Below are 13,115 nucleotides of genomic sequence, written 5' to 3'. Positions count from 1 at the left end.
TATATATTTCTTTATGAATTAGGTGTCTGCAGCGACTGCCTCCTCTCATACTGCGGATTTGTCCGGACTCAAGCAGAGTCTGGAGCGGGACGAAGAGGAACTCGGCCGAGTGAAGAAGCAGCTGGAGGATAAACAAGGTATGTTGAAACTTTAGTAAGTTTTAGCACAAGTAAGTAGTTGTGTCTAATTAAAGCATTTATATCACGCACTCTAGGGGCAAATGCCAAAATTGAGGCGCTCAAGAAGGCTGTTTCCTTGGCTGAAAAGAAGGCAGCCACGGAGCAGGCTCTCCGCGAGAAGCACGAGGCCAGGGTCGTTGAAGCTGAACGAGAGCTTCAGGAGGCCGTGAAGAAAAGCGAGACTTTGGTGCAGAGTCTATTATTGAAAGAATCTGAACTCGTCCAAGCTCTCCAAACCGCAAATGATGCTCGGGAGGAAGCCCAGGCTGCTCTGAAGGATATTCGAGAGGCGCGGAAGATTGCGGCTGGTAAGGGTTTTTCTTATTCAAAGCGATTTGTATGTGATAGCAGGGAAGATTCATGGTGACCCATTGAATCCTGATTTTTCCAGGGGTGTTTGCGGATCTGCCGTGCAGCATATCTAATGCTGCCCAATTCTGCCGAGCTGAGGAGAGGGAAACTGTGGAGAAGCTCTTGGCGCCGAGTTATCCGGTGCCATTTGTCGACCAGCTGAAGCAGCTGATCGAACTGCACCAGGAGGCCGAACTAGCCATGAAGGATTTGGTTATCCGGCTATGGCCCACCGAGCCCATTCCGAGCAGTTTCCTTGGGCTCGTGAAGTGAATTGTGAGTGCCTACCCTCGGACTATAGGGCTTTATTACTCTCACTTAGCCATAGGAATTCGATTATGGGAAGCGCAGCCCCTGGCATTCGGAAGACCGCACGAGGGGCTCTAATAGCGCCTGGTCGGTAGATCGATCCTTCGCACTCCACATTTTATTATGGCATTATGCGGAATAAATCTTTAAAGATTTTACAACGTCTCAAACAGCTGACCAGCTCTCGCCTTATCATGACAGTCAGTTTTCGACTTTCTCTACTGAGGTGTTCGTCCGGAGAACCGGGACACAATCGCAGCAGTTCTCCCAGCGCCACCTTAGCCGATATTGTGGAACATAAGGTACCAAAACATGGGAGCCGGGCAAACCCAACTAATGACCCAAGACATGACTCGGAGCTAATGCATATAATGCTATAAGTTCGGGGTGCCGAACGACCGAGAAGGTGGTCGGACTTTGTTGCCATAGTGTGGGTGCAATGAAGCCCCTGGCGTTTTAAGGCATGACACGATGTTTCGGATGCCGTGATGACAAAATGTGTCACATCCCTAGTTTTGATAATGCCAAGTGCTAGTATCTGGTGTTGCATCATGTTTAAATTCAAGGAATTTGAACTGAGGAAATTAGAAAGCCTCAAAACTTTTTAAAAGAAGGGCAAGAACCCTTTAAATTGCATTCAGTCATTCCAAAATTCCCTAAAAATCATTCTGGTAATTTTGGCAAGAGATATATACCAAACCAAAATTCTGGAACATTTTTATGGAATATTTTGGAACATTGAATTTAAATCATATTATATTTGGATTTGAAGTTATATTCATAATATATAATGATTATAGTTTCAAAAAGCCTGTGATATTTTATGTATATGTGGAGAAGTCCATTATGTGACATAAAAATATCCAAGGGAATTTTGGCACTGTTTTCAAGTTGTTTAAATTTGAATTCAGTGGCAAAAGAAATATTAAAAAAAGAAACAAAACAAAAAAAATATAAAACAGAGCAGAAGAACTTACCTGGCGCCACCAACCGGCCCAGCTCCTGCGCGGCCCGTTACTGTGCAGCCCAGCTGCCAGTCATCTTCCTCCCCCTCGCCCCGAAGCAGCTGCGTGCTGGACGCACGTGCGTCGACGCCGGCCACCTCCTGCTTCGTGCTGGAGGCCTCCCCTTCGAGCCTGTCCGCGCGTGGCGACGCCACGCCACCCCGCAGAACCCCCCTCGACCCCCTCACTCTCTGGTCCTCTCTCCCCCTCGCCTCCCTCTCGCCCTCTCCACCATGGCCGAGACGCCGCGAGCTCGCTGCCGCCATAGCCGCGGCCACCATCCATCCCGTGCCTCCCCGATGGGTCCAGAAGAACCACCATGGCCTTCTGCGTCATCTACACCAACCCATTCGACCGCGGGAGCCCTACATCGCCGCCTCAAGTCGTCTTCCCCGAGCACGGCCGCCGGACTCCATCGACGGATTCGTCGCCTTCCGGCCGTCCCCGAGCCAGCTGAGCCTGTCTTCGACCTCCCAGTGACCTCCGCTGCATTTCCCCTCTGTTTCCCGCATCTTTCCCGTCCTCTAGCCGTCACGTTCATCGAGACCGAGAACCACCACCGCCCGAGCTTGTCGCCGGCGTCGCTCCGGTGACCATTTGGTCATCCCGTGCTAACCAACATGCCCGCCGCATCGCGTAGTGCCTCGCTAGCGCCTCAGCTTCTGCGTTTGCACGCCGCAGCCCCAACCCCGCACATGGCCGAACTCCGGCCGCAACCTTGGAGCTCGCCGTCGTTGGCTCCGGCCATGATAGACCCGGCCTCCACCACCACTAGATGCGCGCCTGCTAGAGCTCTCCAACAAGCCCAAGAACGGCCTCGCCCGTGCCCTATAGCGCGTTTCCGACGGTCGCCACCGTCTCGGGCCTCGCCGGCATCGAGTCGCCGGCGGGTTTGACCCCGCTGACCCCGTTTGACCATGGGTGGGCCAGTTTGACCCCCTGGGTCAATGACAGGTGGGGCCCAGCCCCGCTAATTAACTAGGGTTAGTACCAAATGAATTTAGTTAAACTAATCACACTGACATGCGGGACCCACTGTCAGGTTTGACCGGACCGTGACCTGTTGACCTGCTGACGTCACACTGACGTCAGGCTGACGCAGTAAATCATTTGCTGGATTAAAAATAACTCAGTAATTCCAGAAAATGTCTAAAACTTCTAAAATTCATAGAAATTCAAGCGTAACTCCAAATTAAATAATTTATATATGAAAAATTATCAGAAAAATCCAATCTATCCATCTGTACCATTTTCATGCATGTTAGAACAACTTATGACTACTGTTAGGACAATTCAGTTAAATGGCATGTAATAAATCACATATGGAGTTTGAATTTGAATCTTTGATTCAAACCAACTTCATTTAACTTGTTGCTAGTTGCATTAGCTCAAACCACATCATATTGCCATGTCACATTCATGCATCATATTGTTGCATTGCATTGATTGTGTTCTCCCTTGTTTGTTGGTATTTGTCCCCTCTCAGTAGACGACATTCCGATGATGAGTTCGATGACACCGATGAAGAGCTATACTATCTTCAGAAGTGCTAGGCAAGCAAAAACCCCTTGTTCATTCGAATACAATCCCACTCTCTCGCTCCTGCTCTCTTTTACTGCATTAGGACAACAACGATTCATCTGTTACTTGCTGCGGTAGCTGAACCCCTTTATCCTTTGCATGACCTGCCATTGCCACAGTAAATAGATGAAACCCACTAGCATGAGTAGGAGTTGTTTGAGCCCTGATGTGCCTACTCATTCATGCTTGTTGTCATGCCTGCTACTGCTTAGAGTTGAGTCAGGTCTGATTCATCGGGGATGAATCAGAGGCGTGTGAACATGTCCTACTATGTGTGAGCTAAGTGTGTGAACACGATTTGGTAAAGGTAGCGGTGAGAGGCCATGCAGGAGTACATGGTGGGTTGTCTCATAGCAGCCGTCCTCAGGAACTGAGTTCTGTGTTTTTCATCCATGAACAGCTACTACCACACATTGGGATCCTTAATTGACTCTCTCGACTTATTAATCAACTTGATCTCTGTCCAGGAGGTGCAACTAGTTTCTGGTGTTTGTAGGTAGTGTTAGTAGTCTAGCAAGTGGCACCCGGTACAGGTGGGCTTGGGACAGACTAGGCACCGTGGCACGGTGTACCAAGCGTAGATCCACCCGTCGAGGTGGGCTTGGGAACCCTGCACACATCGTTTGGGGCCGTGAGCGACACCCCGGCCGGATCTCCTTGCGGATGGAACCTGAATAGGCGATAAACCTGGACGAGAGACTTGTGTGGTTAGTCAGGTCGTGGCCGACACCCTCGCTGGGCTTCCGCATGAAGGTTGCCGAGTACATGTCGTGTAAACGGCGGTAAGTGGTGAGAGCGTGTGTGAAGAAGTACACCCCTGCAGGGTTAATATGATCTATTCGAATAGCCGTGTCCGCGGTAAAGGACTTCTGGGTTGCCTGTACAGTTCATAGACAAGTGAAAGTGGATACTCTAAAATACGCAAGATAAGCGTGAGTGCTATGGATGGCGTTCTCGTAGGGAGACGGGAGCGGATCCATAGTGGTGTGTTGATATGGTGAATATGTGGACTCGTGTGTGCCACCTCAAAAGAGTTACTTGCAGTCGTAGTTCAGGTTAGCCACCGAGTCAAAGCTGGCTTGTTGCAGTTAAACCCCACCACCCCCTTTGTTGATAATGATGATTATGTAGATAGTTCTGATGTAAGTCTTGCTGGGTACATTTGTACTCACGTTGCTTAATTTATGTTTTTGCAGAGAGACTTCAGTCTCGCTAGTAGTTCCTCATAGACTTCGACGTTTAGCTTGTTACCTCAGCTACGATCTTGTGCCCTCGGCAGGATCTGGTAGATAGTCAGGCTTCTCAGCCTTTTTCTTTTGTAGATGTATGTACTCAGACATGTTAAGCTTCCGCATGTGCTTTGACTTGTATGCTCTGAATGTTGGGTCATGAGACCCATGATCGTAATATCTCGCTCCTCGGAGCCTATTGAATAAATGCTTGAGTTGTAGAGTCATGTTGTGATGCCATGATGTACTTGCACATATCGAGCATATTGTGTGCATGATATTGAAATGCTTGGTATGTGTGGGATCTGACTATCTAGTTGTTTATCCTTAGTAGTCTCTCTTACCGGGAAATGTCTCCTAGTGCTTCCACTGAGCCATGGTAGCTTGCTACTGCTCCGGAACACTTAGGCTGGCCGGCATGTGTCCTTCTTCGTTCCTGTGTGTGTCCCTTCGGGGAAATGTCACGCGATGAATACCGGAGTCCTGTTAGCCCACTACAGCCCGGTTCACCAGAGTCCTGCTAGCCCAATGCTACAGCCTGGATTCACTCGCTGATGACCGACACGTTCGATGCTGGGTCATGGATGCATGTCCCTATAAGTTTGTGCCACTTTGGGTTTACGACTAGCCATGTCAGCCCGGGCTCCTTATCATATGGATGCTAGCGACACTATCATATACGTGTGCCAAAAGGCGCAAACGGTCCCAGGCAAAGGTAAGGCGACACCCGTGGGGATACCGTGCGTGAGGCCACAAAGTGATATGAGGTGTTACATGCTAGATCGATGTGGCATTGAGTCGGGGTCCTGACAGCTTTGGTATCAGAGCTTGACTGCCTGTAGGATTACCAAGCCAAACTGGTCGAAGTTGAGTCTAGAAATGCTTTAGTTATGTAAGGGAATTGATTGTGGGTTGGAACGTAAGGCTCTTTTTACTCCTTGTACCTTATGCCTTCCGATCTGAGTCATCTTATCCTTCCTACAGGGTTAAGGAACTAGGCTTCTCATCTTTCTTTTAGGATCACGTGTTACTAATCTGTAGACTTGTAAGATTGTTGGATTTAAGCCCAGTTCAGTTTCTAATACCCCTGTGTGTTCATAGTTGGTCTCGGAACCTTGTTATTGTGCTTCTGAGTGGTTATGCCACCATTTTTGCGTGATGTCTCAGAATCTCTTTTTGAGCATTTACAGCCGTTATGCTATCCGAGTCATCCCAGGTTTCTAAATAGTCTGATGCATTTGCAAATCCCCCTTTCCCTTCCCGATGTTTCTTTGGGCCAGATTAAGCACACTAAACGCTGAGTTGAGGTATTCTATTACCTCGACATATATGTTGGAGTTATTATTATGACCCTAGGTGTCTTAGGGGATCATCTAGTAATCTAGCCATGATTTGTGTCCTAGTGTGATGATTCTAGCGTTTATTCTCGAAAGCATCCCGTGATGCCACTTAGTAGTAGGTATTCTATTCCTGGGTTTTTGAACCAAGATTCACCCCACTTACTTCATGTTGATAGTGTTGCTAGTTCCTTTAGGTTATTAGTAACCTTTGCGATAGTCCTCGAGGTCCGTGGTATATCGTTCTTCCAAATACCATGAACCATTCTTGGCAGGAGTTCTTTTGAACCAAAAGATCACAACTAGAGTGCTCTTGATGAGTTCTCCATTCTATATTGTGAATCTATCAGTTCTATCTCTCTGCATGGATTACCCGGAAGAAACTTGTTGAACTCGTTCGACATTCTAATCCATGCGTCCACAACTCAGAAAATCGTATGTTCTTTTGAGTTGCCCCCTTAGTCGTCTTTTGACCCTCGTCTATCAATTGATAGTCAAGAGTATGCATGCATTCGTTCATCGATGCCTATTATTCTTGTGTTCCGTCAAAGCCATTCTATTTCAGAATGACTAGGAGAAACAAACTCCAGTACCTCATCCACATCCAGGATTGGGTCAAAGTAGTTGTACTCCGCAGATCAAAATGCTAATCCAGCTTTTGTACTGGTCTACCCTGAAGTATTACCATCTTTATATTAAGAATATCATGGGAATTGCACACCATCCTATGAACTCTTGATACAGTGATACTTCTCGCCATCATTATTCATTCCTCGGTTCCGTGTTATTGTAACCGGAACACCGACAAGTGAATCGTGATGTGTGAAATCTATACCCCTAGCAACCGTGTTGCTTGGTAGTTCATGGACAATAATTTCATTCTTAGCATGTTGGTTATTGAATCATCATTCTAAGATTGATCGTGCTACCTAGTCCATTCTCCTGGTTCACCCCTCGATCGATGAGTTAGGATTATTTCGAATCCTCGCTCTTTTGATCATATCATCTTGCCCTGAAAAGCAAGACTGCTCTCGAGCTTAATAGCATATCGGTGGTTCGTGATTTTCCGAATATCTTCTCGGAAGTATCACCAGGTTGTCACCTGACCGCTATGTTGAGTTGTGATCTAGTTGGGTTTCTGTAACCACCCCTTCTCCAAGAATCCGTGTTGGATACCCCTGTGCTAGTTGGTTAAGCTAAACGACAACTTGGAGAGTTGGAAGATAAAAGCTTACCTAACTTAGTTTGTTTCAAAGGGATATCCTGGTGTTGGTGTGTTTTGAAGAAAGGCGATATCTTCATTGGTTGATCCTCATGGTCAATTGCTAGATATATTATCTTAACCAAAACTTTGGTTTGAGTGTGGGCTATCCTCAAATCAAATCAGAACCAACGATGTTCGTAATGTTGTCTTACTCGTGGTTGATTCCTCGAGCATACACCATTATGTCTTTTGGGTCTGACCAATACTATCACCTTGTTCACATAATTATGGAATTCCATTTATATGGAAATCTCAATAACTTGTTGTTGAGCCGTCGACAACATCCTTATTCCCTCCATGTTTTTGTTGAACACTAAGCTAGTGTTGGAAACTTTTGAAAGCATTTCTTCATGCTAGTTCATGAAGCATATGTTCGGATGAAAGAAGTGACTTCCTCTAGATCATGTGCATTAATGCAAGTTGCCGCCGTGAGTTAGAGAAAGTCAGTGTTGCTTCCTTGGGATCATTCCAAATCAGTCATGCATACGTGCGAAGTATTCTGTGGTATGGAGATTTGCAACCTTCATTCTATATGTATCCATAGCACACCAAGCCACTGATTGATTTGTTCAAGGAAAAGGAGTTGATATGCTAATCCTAGGTCATGCACAAGACTTCGACATCCTCGATGATGGTTCCCAACCCGAACTCGGTAGTGTTTTATTATAAGACTACTACGTGGTCATGCTTGTCTGGGATAGCGTGTTCACATGTATGTAGCAGAACCAGCTCATGTTTTGGAGCTTGCTATCGTAGTTCATTTCCCGAGAATCTCGCAACATCATATCGTCGAATTGTGTTGCAAACTTTCATTTTTCTTCCTAAACTCGATGAGTCTGGAATATCCTGACACCAACCAGATCGGAATCTCAGGCAGATATGATGGTTGGAACATTTCCCAAGAACTATAATATTGGTCCCTCGATAACGGGTAAAGTGGATGTCGTGGCCAGCACCACCCAGCCGAAAGACCTATTATTGTAGTATCTTGATTGAAGAAGTTGGCCACCTCCCCATAAGGATTTAATAGGATTTACTCCCTAGTTGTCCCTTATGGATTCTTATGCTCCCGAAGTCCGACCTTTTAGTTGATGTTCTAGATATCAAACCATATCTATGAATGGGTTATGCTAGCACATCAAGGAGAACATTAGAATGCGGAGTGCTAAATGTCTCTCGGTCGATCCTCCAGATTTTGTTTCCTTGGCGTCGTCAAGGAAAAATCTGAGAAAGTGTTGTCCTTCTCTGCACCTGCATCCTCCGTCATTATTCATCATGGTAGTATGTTGTGTTGCCAGGATCCTTGACACGGATATTGGTAAACCTTGATGAATATGGAAATGCTCAAGTTCTTGAGAGCACGCACAAGCGCTAGGTGTTATCATCGGCACTAACTGGGTTTGCTCTCAGCTTCCTCGGTTATGCTATAACTTTTCAAACAGTGGACTCACTCTCTACCGTTGAGCTTCTCCCCAGTTACTAAAATCATCCCTTGTGTTGTTTTCAACAAGGTAATCCACATCATCATTCTAATTCGGGTATGCCATTCTTCTGAACCCCTCCAAATGGTCGCTCGAGAATTGCCTTAGGTTGGTATAAAGAGTTTCAATGATATCTGTATCAAAGGTTATTCTTTGCCACCTAAGGGGTTATATCTACGAGTCACCATCCCTAAGATGCCCCGTTATGGTATCATGGCAATTCAACTCCTCGCTACATTGACAACCGTTTACCACAATCTTAAGTCTGGAATTGTTGTCTACCTAGCGAGCCCTCGTCATCTGTCTCACTCCATTTCCTCAGATGTATGCTTCGTGTCTCAGCTCGAGAGATGTGACAATGTCTCATCCCATGAGTTGATCCTGAGTTGTTCGGTCTTCAAGGAGATAGATTCTTCCAGAGCTTTCCTTTCCTCTTCTCGTCATGTTAGTTGGAGTTCTCAGAGCAAGACGTCGAGACAAGATGATGATCGAATCAAGGTTCTTATGAAGTGCACCCTGGATCGTGAAGATTATACTAGTTTGCGTTCCCCCTTCATCTTACCCTACGCTTGAATCTCAGGACGAGATTTTTGTTTAGTGGGGGTGAGTTGTCACATCCCTAGTTTTGATAATGCCAAGTGCTAGTATCTGGTGTTGCATCATGTTTAAATTCAAGGAATTTGAACTGAGGAAATTAGAAAGCCTCAAAACTTTTTAAAAGAAGGGCAAGAACCCTTTAAATTGCATTCAGTGATTCCAAAATTCCCTAAAAATCATTCTGGTAATTTTAGCAAGAGATATATAACAAACCAAAATTCTGGAACATTTTTATGGAATATTTTGGAACATTGAATTTAAATCATATTGTATTTGGATTTGAAGTTATATTCATAATATATAATGATTATAGTTTCAAAAAGCCTGTGATATTTTATGTATATGTGGAGAAGTCCATTATGTGACATAAAAATATCCAAGGGAATTTTGGCACTATTTTCAAGTTGTTTAAATTTGAATTCAGTGGCAAAAGAAATATTAAAAAAAAAGAAACAAAACAAAAAAAGTATAAAAAAGAGCAGAAGAACTTACCTGGCGCCACCAACCGGCCCAGCTCCTGCGTGGCCCGTTACTGTGCAGCCCAGCTGCCAGTCATCTTCCTCCCCCTCGCCCCGAAGCAGCTGCGTGCTGGACGCACGTGCGTCGATGCCGGCCACCTCCTGCTTCGCGCTGGAGGACTCCCCTTCGAGCCTGTCCGCGCATGGCGACGCCACGCCACCCCGCAGAACCCCCCTCGACCCCCTCACTCTCTGGTCCTCTCTCCCCCTCGCCTCCCTCTCGCCCTCTCCACCATGGCCGAGACGCCGCGAGCTCGCTGCCGCCATAGCCGCGACCACCGTCCATCCCGTGCCTCCCCGATGGGTCCAGAAGAACCACCATGGCCTTCTGCGTCATCTACACCAACCCATTTGACCGCGGGAGCCCTACATCGCCGCCTCGAGTCGTCTTCCCCAAGCACGGCCGCCGGACTCCATCGACGGATTCGTCGCCTTCCGGCCGTCCCCGAGCCAGCTGAGCCTGTCTTCGACCTCCCAGTGAGCTCCGCTGCATTTCTCCTCTGTTTCCCGCATCTTTCCCGTCCTCTAGCCGTCGCGTTCATCGAGACCAAGAACCACCGCCGCCCGAGCTTGTCGTCGGCGTCGCTCCGGCGACCATTTGGTCATCCCGTGCTAACCAACATGCTCGCCGCAACGCGTAGTGCCTCGCTAGCGCCTCAGCTTCTGCGTTTGCACGCCGCAGCCCCAACCCCGCACATGGCCGAACTTCGGCCGCCGCCTTGGAGCTCGCCGTCGTTGGCTCCGGCCATGATAGACCCGGCCTCCACCACCATTAGATGCGCGCCAGCTAGAGCTCTCCAACAAGCCCAAGAACGGCCTCGCCCGTGCCCTGTAGCGCGTTTCCGACGGCCGCCACCGTCTCGGGCCTCGCCGGTGTCGAGTCGCCGGCGGGTTTGACCCCGCTGACCCCGTTTGACCAAGGGTGGGCCAGTTTGACCCCCTGGGTCAATGACAGGTGGGGCCCAGTCCCGCTAATTAACTAGGGTTAGTACCAAATGAATTTAGTTAAACTAATCACAGTGACATGCGGGACCCACTGTCAGGTTTGACCGGACCGTGACCGTTTGACCTGCTGACGTCACACTGACGTCAGGCTGACGCAGTAAATCATTTGCTGGATTAAAAATAACTCAGTAATTCCAAAAAATGTCTAAAACTTCTAGAATTCATAGAAATTCAAGCGTAACTCCAAATTAAATAATTTATATATGAAAAATTATCAGAAAAATCCAATCTATCCATCTGTACCATTTTCATGCATGTTAGAACAACTTATGACTACTGTTAGGACAATTCAATTAAATGGCATGTAATAAATCACATATGGAGTTTGAATTTGAATCTTTGATTCAAACCAACTTCATTTAACTTGTTGCTAGTTGCATTAGCTCAAACCACAGCATATTGCCATGTCACATTCATGCATCATATTGTTGCATTGCATTGATTGTGTTCTCCCTTGTTTGCTGGTATTTGTCCCCTCTCAGTAGACGACATTACGACGATGAGTTCGATGACACCGATGAAGAGCTATACTATCTTCAGAAGTGCCAGGCAAGCAAAACCCCCTTGTTCATTCCGATACAATCCCACCCTCTCGCTCCTGCTCTCTTTTACTGCATTAGGACAACAACGATTCATCTGTTACTTGCTGCGGTAGCTGAACCCCTTTATCCTTTGCATGACATGTCATTGCCACAGTAAATAGATGAAACCCACTAGCATGAGTAGGAGTTGTTTGAGCCCTGATGTGCCTACTCATTCATGCTTGTTGTCATGCCTGCTACTGCTTAGAGTTGAGTCAGGTCTGATTCATCGGGGATGAATCAGAGGCGTGTGAACATGTCCTACTGTGTGTGAGCTAAGTGTGTGAACACGATTTGGTAAAGGTAGCGGTGAGAGGCCATGTAGGAGTACATGGTGGGTTGTCTCATAGCAGCCGTCCTCAGGAACTGAGTTCTGTGTTTGTGATCCATGAACAGCTACTACCACACATTGGGATCCTTAATTGACTCTCTCAACTTATTAATCAACTTGATCCCTGTCCAGGAGTTGCAACTAGTTTCTGGTGTTTGTAGGTAGTGTAGTAGTCTACCAAGTGGTACCCGGTACAGTCGGGCTTGGGACAGACTAGGCACCGTGGCACGGTGTACCAAGCGTAGATCCACCCGTTGAGGTGGGCTTGGGAACCCTGCACACATCGTTTGGGGCCGTGAGCGACACCCCGGCCGGATCTTCTTGCGGATGGAACCCGAATAGGCGATAAACCTGGACGAGAGACTTGTGTGGTTAGTCAGGTCGTGGCCGACACCCTCGCTGGGCTTCCGCTTGAAGGTTGCCAAGTACATGTCGTGTAAACGGTGGTAAGTGGTGAGAGAGTGTGTGAAGAAGTACACCCCTGCAGGGTTAATATGATCTATTCGAATAGCCGTGTCCGCAGTAAAGGACTTCTGGGTTGCCTGTACAGTTCATAGACAAGTGAAAGTGGATACTCTAAAATACGCAAGATAAGCGTGAGTGCTATGGATGGCATTCTCGTAGGGAGACGGGAGCGGATCCATAGTGGTGTATTGATATGGTGAATATGTGGACTCGTGTGCGCCACCTCAAAAGAGTTACTTGCAGTCGTAGTTCAGGTTAGCCACCGAGTCAAAGCTGGCTTGCTGCAGTTAAACCCCACCACCCCCTTTGTTGATAATGATGCATATGTAGATAGTTCTGATGTAAGTCTTGCTGGGTACATTTGTACTCACGTTGCTTAATTTATGTTTTTGCAGAGAGATTTCAGTCTCGCTAGTAGTTCCTCGTGGACTTCGACGTTTAGCTTGTTACCTCAGCTACGATCTTGTGCCCTCGGCAGGATCTGGTAGATAGTCAGGCTTCTCAGCCTTTTTCTTTTGTAGATGTCTGTACTCAGACATGTTAAGCTTCCGCATGTGCTTTGACTTGTATGCTCTGAATGTTGGGTCATGAGACCCATGATTGTAATATCTCGCTCCTCGGAGCCTATTGAATAAATGCTTGAGTTGTAGAGTCATGTTGTGATGCCATGATGTACTTGCACATATCGAGCATATTGTGTGCATGATATTGAAATGCTTGGTATGTGTGGGATCTGACTATCTAGTTGTTTATCCTTAGTAGTCTCTCTTACCGGGAAATGTCTCCTAGTGCTTCCACTGAGCCATGGTAGCTTGCTACTGCTCCGGAACACTTAGGCTGGCCGGCATGTGTCCTTCTTCGTTCCTGTGTCTATCCCTTCGGG

The sequence above is a fragment of the Triticum aestivum genome, chromosome 7B, assembly GCF_018294505.1.
Source record: "Triticum aestivum cultivar Chinese Spring chromosome 7B, IWGSC CS RefSeq v2.1, whole genome shotgun sequence".
NCBI classification, from domain to species: Eukaryota; Viridiplantae; Streptophyta; class Magnoliopsida; order Poales; family Poaceae; genus Triticum; species Triticum aestivum.
Note: the sequence above shows the minus strand (reverse complement) of the source record.